Source organism: Choristoneura fumiferana, chromosome 3 (assembly GCF_025370935.1).
Source record: "Choristoneura fumiferana chromosome 3, NRCan_CFum_1, whole genome shotgun sequence".
Taxonomy (NCBI): domain Eukaryota; kingdom Metazoa; phylum Arthropoda; class Insecta; order Lepidoptera; family Tortricidae; genus Choristoneura; species Choristoneura fumiferana.
The window spans coordinates 21,169,028-21,180,378 of record NC_133474.1 but is presented as its reverse complement, the minus strand read 5'-3'; the positions used below and the strand labels follow the sequence as shown (position 1 = coordinate 21,180,378).

At 35.6% G+C, this 11,351-nt stretch overlaps 1 long non-coding RNA gene across 1 annotated transcript; it reads left to right on the top strand.

Annotated features, from left to right (window-relative positions):
- Positions 1–355: 355 nt before the first annotated feature.
- Positions 356–2,339, top strand: LOC141426278 (uncharacterized). The gene is made up of 3 exons (XR_012451217.1): positions 356–694; positions 1,316–1,470; positions 2,243–2,339. It is a non-coding gene; the product is annotated as an uncharacterized lncRNA (long non-coding RNA).
- The last annotated feature ends 9,012 nt before the right edge of the window (positions 2,340–11,351 follow it).

Below are 11,351 nucleotides of genomic sequence, written 5' to 3'. Positions count from 1 at the left end.
CCAGTGCGGATTGGGAACTTCACACACACCATTGAATTGCTTCGCAGGTTTTGTGCAGGTTTCCTCACGATGTTTCCTTCACCGTAAAGCTCGTGGTAAATTTCAAATGTAATTTCGCACATAAATTCGAAAAACTCAAGAGGTGCGGGCTGGGGTTTGAACCCAGGACCCTCTGCTTGAGAGGCGATACTGCGATAGGTCAAACCACTAGGCCACCACGGCTTTTTGATGATCATTTTGATGAAAAGATGTCGAGGACATTTTTTCATTTGAATAGAAATGAAAATATATTTAAAAATATATATATTGTGATTTTTCTTCGGCTTTTCAACGTAGTAAAAAACCTATAAACGTATTCCGCAAATCCGCATTTTCATTTAAAAATCCGCGTTTTGAAATCGCAGCTCTCGCTTTTTGTATTCCGGCATCTGGCAACACTGCCCCGCGAGAACGCGGCGCGTTTTGACTTGTTCGTTCATTTCACTTTTCCGTTACCGGGCTGGCGTATGCGGTAATGCGAATTGATTGATTAGATAAATGCTCAACACCGAATAATTGTTAATAGCGCTTACATTTTACATTACCTTTGGATTGGTTTGTATTACTTTGTACATAACTGTACCAAAAAACATGGATGAAGTAGCTGAGCTCCTACAAACGTGGGAGCTTCCTGAACTGATTCCTGTATTTACCGGTAAGTACCTAAACGCTGTTTATTTACTTTAATAGTAATCACTCTGTGTCTAAATATTATTCATTAAAGTTTACCAAACCAGGACCAAACTCTCAAGAGTTGGTAGGTTTAGGTACATTTCATTCCTTTGAAATTATTGTTCGTTTATTTTACTCTCCCTATGTCGTATGAAGGTATAGGAAACCTTTCTGATCGCCTCTAACATGACTTCACAACTGCTAATAATCGTTAATGGTGATTTTCCACCGGCGAGGCGAGACGTGAATTGAAATTTCTATGGCTTTTCGCGCACCCGCCGCGAGTCGCCGCGGGCGCCGTCATACAAATTTCAGTTCTCGTCTCGCCTCGCCGGTGGAATCACCTTATAGCAAGGACCATCGGCCTAACGTACCTTCCTTGATACGAAAGCGCGGATTCAACGCATCTAGGCCCTAGTCTAGGGCCTAGATGCATTGAAAATAATAATATTTATACTAGCCCTTCACTGTCCCATGCTGGGCAAAGGTCTTTCTTCCCTTTTCCACTCCACTTTATAAATGTTATGTTTTAAAAAACGCATTATGTATATATTGTTACCTATTCTTATACATTGTTTGATAGAAAAAAATCATTCACTTTTAGAACAGCGGATTACTATACAGGCATTATCAGCCTTGACCCCGGGTGATGTCAAAGATTTGATTCCCCAGGCAGGACCACGGGTCCTATTCACAAGGTGCTGGGATACCTGGAAAAATGAATTTTTGCCAGCGGTCTTAAACAATGTATCATTTTCAGTAAGTTCTTGATATGCTTAAGTACTTTATTTATGGCTTGCTTGATATAATATACTCAGTAGCAAAAAAATTACCCAAATTTTGTTTGGTTTTCATATATTTTGGGACTGGGCTAACTTTTTGCCGCTGAGTGTACCTAAATTGAATGAGAAATTACTGTAGACACCTATATTCATATTTTGTACTAAGGTGGTATATAAGGGAATATCTTTTTTATTATCTAAAATATTTCACCTAAACAAACAGCAGGGAAAAAAACAGCAATGCTATTTATTACAGTAACACCAAATTGAATGCATTATATCTAGGCTACAGTTAGCTATTCCGCATTTGAAGCTAAAATCAATCAAGGAAATGGATGGTACCTACCTACCTTTATTAAATTAATTAAATTAAAATTAATACATAATAATAATAGTACATATGGTACCTAAATGATTGATTGAATCAAGCGTTACTTTGTGGAGGCCATATCAATGAACTTCCACCCTTTACCTTGCTACTCCGCAGAAAATGGTAAACTATGTGACACACATTACTTATTTTTCTTCATGTAACACCGCCTCCTCGCCACATAAATCCACATATTATATGACACACAAACTCGCTATCACCACCACCATAGTAATCGCATACGCGTTTCGAACCCTGTACGGGTTCATTGTCATTATCCAAATACACCACCATTCCACACCCAAAGAAATTACATACTTAGGTACTAATCTGTAAGATCATACCTAAATGATTATTTGTTGTCTTCTTTCATTTCTAGGCCTTTGATTTATCAAATATAGAGTTAGACTACTCTGGCCCTGGCCCCAGTGACCCAAAACCTAAAGAGTGTATACTAGTGACACAAAAAGAAAATACTCCCCGAGTCAAGAAACAGTGCTGGTGTTAGAAACTCAGAGCGGGTAAGTAATTTATTTTATGTTGGTGGGTTGATAGATTATAATTAAATTACCTATTTGTATATTGCTGTGCCCTAACAGGGTAAATGTTAAACCTTCATATTTTAAGATCTTCATCACAACATTTAATGCAGTAAAAACTTTAAGTTTGCATGTAAAATTGTGTTGAATTCTTAATTGCATATTCAAATTATATTAATATATTAAAGCCATGGTGGCTTAGTGGTTTGACCTATTGCCTCTCAAGCAGAGGATCATGGGTTCAAACTCAAACCACGACTCGCACTTCTGTGTCTTTCGAAATTCATGTGCAAAATTTTCATTCTAAATTTACCACAAGCTTTACGGTGAAAGAAAACATCATGAGGAAACCTGTACACACCTGCCAAGCAATTTAATGGTATGTGTGCAGTTGCCAATCCGCACTGGGCCCGCGTGGGATCTATGGCCCAAGCCCCAAGGCCCGAGTAGCTGATAGGAGATTTGTGCCCAGTAGAGGACGTATATAGGCTCGGATGATGATGATTATATTGTTATTTAATACACCACTTTAACACAACCTTACAATACAGTGCTATAAATAATATATTATATTGTTTAAAGCATTGTATATAGCTTCCACTATCTATTTTAATTTTTAAACTCATTTTTTGTCTGTCCCCAATGCTCCTCTCATCCACTCAAAGGTTGACTGGTAGAGATCCCTTAAAGGGATAAGTTCGCCTTTGTATATAGGTATCTCAATGTTGACAATTGTGCTTGTTTACTTATTTTGTACAATAAAGAGTTTAACCGACTTCAAAAAAGGAGGAGGTTTATACACATACATAAATGTAAATAGAAACATACAATTACATACATAATGAACTATACTAATATAATATACATACATACATAATAATTACTACCTACCTGATAATTTACCTACTTAAGTACCCTTCTTACTTATTTTTATTTATTATTACAAGCTTTTATTTATAAAGTTTTACCTGTCCCGTTGTCTGTCTGTCTGATGGTAATCATAATCAAATCTTGCAAGTTAAATCGACCGACTTCCAGTGGTTAGATTGACTTGAAATTTGGTATACTTATGTAAATTGCGTGACAATACAATAATCTGGTAGTTCAGCCAGGATCGTCTCCACAGGACTGAACTCTTCAACGGTTAATGACATCGACTTGAAACTTGGTATGCAAATGTAGTTTGGGTGACAATGTACAGTCAGCAAAAAAAGCTTGTATTAAAAATTTAATTTTTACCAAAAACTTATTCAAGAAAATTGTAATTTGTAATCAATCATTATTATAATTTAAAATTAAATAGTTAAATTTTGCTTTTTTCTGGTAACTCACCAAAAACCGGGCAAGAGTGAGTCGGACTCGCGGACCGAGGGTTCCGTGTCAGTGTCATGTATATTTGTGTTACTAACCATACATTTCTTAAAAATTTGAAGAACTGTATTTATTTTATTTTGTAGTATAAACAAGCCATCTCTTGAGTAATGTAATTTTTATTAATTTCTAAAAAAGATGCTATTTAGAAATCGTTTTTACAAGCTTTTATTTCCTGTAATCTTTCTATAAACTTATCACACAGAATAATTTCAGATTTGCGCAGGGCGTAATATTGATTGTTCTTCCAATTTAAATGCACCAATTAGGTACAATATTTACTAGCTTTTATTTAGTTTCACCTGTCCGTTGTCTGTCTGTTTATAATCAAATCTTGCAAGTTAAATCCGACGAACTTTCAGTAATTGGATTGACTTGAAATTTGGTATACTTATGTAAATTGCTTGACAATACAATAATCTGGTAGTTCAGTCTTCGCAGGACGGAACTCTTCAAAGGTTAATGGCATCAACTTGAAATTTGGTATGCAAATTTAGTTTGGGTGGCAATACAAGTACAGTCCGCAGAACAAGCTTGTACTTATTAAAAATGAAATTTTTACCAAAAACTTATTTTCTATTTTCCTTTTCAGCAACTGGAAAAATTGCTCAATGATTCACTGGAGACAAGTTCTTTATTGATATATAAAGGTGGCTCTTTGGACGGCGACACAACTAGAAATTTGCTGGCGTCCGTCATTGCAAAGGAAATATTAAATAATAATAGAAATTCCCCAATAGTGGGACCAATATATTTTAAGTGGGCTAAGCAGATTATCGAACTCTTTCCGGGGGAAAGAACCACTACCTACTATATCCCCGCGTGTACAACAGCAACGGGCGTTGTTTTACAAGCTCGGGGAAACTCGTACATCAGGTATAAGTACACACAGACTCACACCACATGACCGCACCCACATATACACGCATACATCGCACAAGACGCACGCACAGATACATACACAAACAGACAACCCACACGTGTAATCTTAACTTTGTAAGTTTTTATTTATTCAGTTTCTTTTTTTTTTTAGGTTTTGAACAAAAGGAGGCGCTTTCAGCAGCTGGGGTCCTTGGCCACAAAAAAGAGGACCAGGGTGGAAAGCCCTGGATCGTCATATCCAAGAAGCCCGAGGCCACTGCCTGACAGCCTTAATGACACACAAGACACCCAAGACACACAAGCTAATATCGAAGAAATTCTAGTATGGCTTCAAAATTCATCCGAACCATGGGGCCTTGTGGAAACAAAATGGCAACAAACTGCCAAGCAACGCGTTCTCAACTTGCACGACTTACAAAAATATCAAACAATAGAAAGCTATTTTAACTGTTACCCAGCCTTAAAAAAACCCCATGGTTACACTCTGGTAAGTATTCTAAGGTTTTCAAAAAAATACACAAAAGTACATAAAAATTCAACTAAAAAAAAAGAAAAAAAAATGTACGCGATATTATTTACTTCAGTTATAATAGATTTTATTGTAAGTACTTAAATAAAATTAGAATATATTTATAGAGTAGATAGCTAATCAGAATAAAACCCTTGTATCATGTAATAGAAAAAATATTACTCTAACTTTAACGACAAAACATCAACTACAGTTAAATGAAACATTTCTTAAAGGCAAATTGCCTCAGATCCTTAGGACCGGTCCAGTTGTTCGTGTCGTTAGTGACGAATCTGCCGATAATCAATTCATACAGTCACGTTTACAATTATTGCAAAATAAGTCCCTTGTACAAGTTACTTGGGCCACTGTGTGTACTACACGTTATGTTAAAGGTACCATCTTAATTTATGATACAATTTCTAATAATTCACTGCCCGTGTTCTTTAAAGTGGAAAATGTCTACTTGTATGATTCAAATGACTTGATTGTTATGGGAATATTAATGAGTACTTTGTCTTTTGATGAGCATTTTTTTGCATATGAAGTTGCAGAAACAGAAGTAAAGAAAATGTTGTTAAATATCACAAGAATTTAGTGTCTCCTATCCCATGTAACATTAATATTCTCAGTAACGGAAAAAAATATGTAACTTTGCGATGTACGTTATAAAATTGATGTTTTTTTTTTGTTTTTGACTTGATTCCAATAAAGCAATATTTAAAAATTATTATTTATTTTATTACATTATAATCATTGAATATAGCTGATAGGCAATAGATATAAAATTTGACCGTGATTTCTCGCATAGTATACTAAATATTGGCCAATTTAAATAATTTACGTATTTGAGCCTTTGTAAATCTGCAATGCTTTTTTTGTATTACAACCAAGTTTAACGCATTCGTTGTCACCTGTCAGAGTCGAACCTTCTTCAGGTGCCGCAAATGCACATGTGCGTTCAAACGCCTGTGAAGCATTATATGCGTCGGTGGCAGTGAATGCGTTTTAAGTACACATCAAGCTTTGACGCGTTTTGACGCGTGTAGAATGGAGTTTTATTGTAAAGTTTATGTGCATTTGACAGTACACAAAAATACATTGAGATTTTACAAAAGTATTTACATATCTCACTATCACCAATGATGATATAGACTGGATTAGCAATCGCCATAGCTGCGGTCGCGGAATTTTAGTTCGATTATTAAATCTAGATGGCGATGACATTATAGCTCGAGACTTTCGAAGCAAAACAATAAGACTACAGATGTTTTTACTGCATAATAATGCATTTGCAATATTATAAGACATCTGTGGTATTATTGTTTTGCTTTTAAAGCCTCTGGCTATAATGTCAGCGCCATCTAGATTTAATAATCGATCAATTTTCGCGGTCGTTCTGACTATGGCGATTGCTAATCCAGTCTATGTCATCCTTGTCTCAACTACGTAAATGCTTAAATTGGCCAATAGACTTAGTAAATATGATGATGAATCATGTGTATGTTAAAAATAATCTCAACTGAATCTATCATCTGTCAATAATCACATCAACAAAAATTCTTGGTAAATGCAACAAGTTACCTTGTCTAACTAAACCTAGAAATCCAATAGATACAAATAATCACTCAAGTTAAATGAAGTATTTATTTTTTTGATCTCATGAAATTAAGTAGTCATATTGGGTATGATTTCAACTGAAATAAATAACTACCATTGTTCAACTAACCATTATCTTAGTTGATGGGGCCATGGGATCAGTTAAATCTAGAATCGAATTTTGTTAATACAATGAAGGTTCATGGTTGTAGAGGACAAGTTGTGGTTGTCACGACTGTGTGGCTTTTTTAAGGCCAGTATTTAGCTTTTTAAACGCAAATAAGCAACTTAGTTGATTATATTAATAAATTGTTTGATCTAACGAAGCTTAATATTTACATTGAACATAAATTAAGCTGGTTTGACTAAATAATCATTTTTCGACCAATCACTGTCTTAGTTGATGGAACTTAAGGATTAGTTGAATCTATGAACAATCTTTGTCAACATAGTAAGCAACTTAGTTGATTATATTAGTAAATTGTTTTATCTAAAGAAGCTTAATATTTACATTGAACATAAATAAAGTTGGTTTGACTAAATATCATTGTTCGACTAATCACTGTCTTAGTTGATGGAACTTAGGGATTAGTTGAATCTATAAACAATCTTTGTCAATATAATAAAGTTTCATAATTTTACTGCACAAGATCTGAATGAAACTAACTAATCAACCTTTATAAGGCCAGTACAGTAATTTGACAGACGAAACTAAGACAATTTAACAAATTTCTCTTTGCCACAGAAGTCAAGATCTTGACAGGCTCATATGGTATCAAGATGACGATTATAATAAACAAGATATTGTTTGATGTAAACAAATTTTTTTTTCAGTGTAGAAGCATACCTATCTACAAAGAAAGTTTCAGAATTGTGACCTGAAATACCAAAAAAAGCTAAAGTTGACTTGATTCTCTTATAGTATTTAAAGGTGATGAAAAGAATAGCTAGGTATATACGGGACCCATTAGCGATATTCCTATTCACACTCCGCCCCAATATTTTTTCCGACACCTCCCAAAGATTATTTTTATCACTGGCAACTGTAGGTAGATGACGCGGCAAAAAGTTTTGATACCAATTTATTAAAGCCCAAAATCGAACTGGCCGTCGAGACAGCGTAAAAATTTTGTCAATGAATTTTAAAAATAAATAAAGTCAAGATGGCCGTTTCACATATTTATAGTGTTAAGGGTTAGATTTTTTATAACTTCCTGGTCTTTTAACTTTTTTTTTATAAATGGTTGCGTAATAAATGGGCAGGTGTATCTTACACCTCATGATTAGGCCAACGGTGGGTTGTTAGGCGAGTTTTGTTGTCAATAGGCTCTTTATGGTCGGCAAGATGAATGTTTTACGGCCGGTGGGATATTGGGTGTTTTTTGGTGCAAGATTCATTAGACTGAGATGATTCGCACCTTTAAAATTAAACTGAAATAATTCGAAATTTTCTCATTTTAAAATTCAACCTTATTTTGTTCTATTTAAAGTTTGTTTTGGAAATGTGAATATTTCGAATTGTTTCAATTTAATTTTAAAGATGCGAGCACCTCGTCTTTGTTGTGTTTATACCCTTTCGTTTCATGCGTTCCTAAACTTCCTAATACAATGTCTGAAACATGATGTCTGTAATCTATAAACTAAACAAGTAAAGATTTACCCCCTTATTCATAAAACTTAACAAGCCTATGTTAACTAACAAATGCTTTGTCCCTTTCTAACAAATACAAATGTCGAAGTGACAGATAAGGACAAACGAATTTTAGCGCATTTTAACTAAAATAGGTTTGATTGTCGTTTATGAATAAGGGGGATAGTGACTAATTACACATTAATTCTTCTATTATGATTAAACGGATTGAATCTGTGATAAGTCAAATTTAGGAATAAGAAACAATTTCATCAAATAAATAGTGACATAACAAAAAAATTGACCGACTACAAAAAACCATGAAAATAATTTTCTACCAGTCTGAAGTCGGTCGGTGCCTCAGCACGAGCCAGCAGGAGTGGACCTATAGTCATCTACCTCCCCTACGCACTATTATATTTGGGTTTAATTTTTTGTTATAATTTTTTTTAACGCTTTTATTGTAAATAATCTAAGATACAATAGTTTAATATCAACTGCTCGTCACCTTTAACGAAAGATTGCTTTTTCCGATGCAGAGACGATCATTATTGAGGAGTCCTGGTGCTTCACCACCCGTTTTACCATATGCATTACGGGAAGCATAAATTGCTTAGCAACCGTGTTAAAATTCCTGCTTAAAATTCAACCCGAGAAAAACTTGTTACTGAGTAGTAACTCCCATGGTCAACTGTGGTCTTCATCATCAGTTCCACTTCACCAAATGATGATTTTCAAGAGCAAATACTCGAGTTACTACTAATTATATCGAATTTAGTTTCAAATCGGTTCATAAATGACAAAGTTCTGAGGTAGCACACACAAAAAAAATACAACCGAATTGATCCTCCTCTTTTTTTGAAGTCGGTTAGAAATGAAATGTTCAATAAAAATCATATTACAAAATTTACACAAAAACTAACATAATAGAACGTAGATAAAGGATAGTTTTATCCCGAAAAACTGCATGGCTCCCGCGGGAGTAATCGAATCCTCGGCAGAACTCGCAATCAAAAGCTGGGTATATTTCTATGAGTAAACAAGTCCAAGGCTTGAATCGCAGCAATTATTCCGTGGCATTGTGGGACTAAACTTTGATTGGCTAGAATCGGCCAATTATCGCGAGAGCCAATTATAGCGTCCCAGTAGCGTGTCGACGACAGCCAATTGCCAGAGGTTTTTAATCAAATTGTTTGAGTGTCACGCTACTGAATTGAGACTTAGTGCTTATTGTTTAGGTATCGAGGACTTAAAGGAAAACTAAAAACTCGGAACTAAGTGTTTGACACTTTTGCCTTTGGGATCGCCTTTTTTCATCACACTTGCTGATTGCAACCCCTAAATAAAACCCTAGGGCCTTTATTTTGCGTATAACGCATAAGGGCTGCCCGAGAGCAATTTTACTCGCAAATGTGATGAAAAACATGGCGCACGGGCGGTACTGGAGTTCCGAACATCGACTCATTAATGCCCTGTCTTCTACTTCAGGCTTCTAATAGAATCTCGTTCGTAATTCCTCACTTAACGCCCTTAAGACACAATGTACTATTAAAGCACGGTAGGTCTGTGCCTACCCTAAAAACGATCAACGATCAGTCTTATTTTTTTTTAAATGGACACTGTATTGATAATCTATACCTACTTATCTATTATCGCTGTGTGTAGAGAATGGTGAGTTAAAACGGGCTTAAGTCAACTTTGGTTTAACTAGTGAGGGAGAGTTTAACTTTACCTACGATCCTCTGCTTGAGAAACCATGCATACGTTAAACCACTGTCAGGTCACCACGGCTGTTACTTAATTAGTTAACTACTTAATTTAATTACTCACCTACTTATTGAATTGTTTCTTTGAATTATAGATAATTTGTGTAGTTTTACTCGAAATTTGTACTAGGAGGTCAGCTGACAAAAGGGACTACAAAATCGCTGTACCTAATTGACGCTACTTGCATTTAAACAGAACTGGTAGAGACAAAACATCAACCTATCAGAAATGTATTATCAGTTTTGAAATTGGAAGAATAAACTCCACCAATCAAAACACGCACATTCCGGCACGTAAGAACAAAAATTTCAGCACATACATCGTAGCCACACCTCCTTGTAAGAATTACTTGATTCGCCGCCCACGCTCCACAATGGGCCAACAATAGCGCGAACAATGAACACAAAGGGCGCGACTGTCTTCCCATTGTACGGAACAATGGAGGCCACGCCCCCCGCTTTGTTTCATCTCGGCCGCGACGCACGTGATTGGTGGAGGAGGTAATTGACCACCCGTAGTTTGAAGAATGTTTGAAAAAAGAACGTTATCTTTGAGCTACCCACTTAAGTGTACAACAAGGTAATCGATTTTGAATTCTGTGTGTGATGGTTTAGGGGCGTTGTTGGATTGCGTTTGTTGTGGCGTAGGCAGATGGTTTGAATGCAACCGGCAGCTTTGATCGGTATTAAATTGACAGTTGTCTATAAATATATTTCCTCTTGGTTTTTTATGCGGCCCTGGTACATGTCGGAGCAGTTTGTTGTATTAAAAGATGATCCATTCAAATTGTATGACGTTTTGATATTAACTGACGTTTTCTAACATTTAATTGACGTGTTCAGAACATAAGAACCTGTTTTTCATTAACACCCTTAATTATTACCTATTAGTTTCACTTTTAACTAACTACCTGACCCACTCATATAGTCAATTTGACAAATCGTTATTGACAATGACAAATTTGTACTTTATAATATAAACAACAAGTGTGTAAAGTCAAAGAGACAGGTGGAGGCGCTCTCGCTCGGGCGCCTGCTATAGCATTCACCATCTCTTTCTATTTCATTATTTCTACTATTTAATTCCATTTCTCTTTCTACCCTCATCTTACACCGTTTCACAGAAAGAAATGCTGAAAACGATTGTAATTCCGAGTACGTTAGACTAATTGCCTAAACGCCTAAAAGCCTCT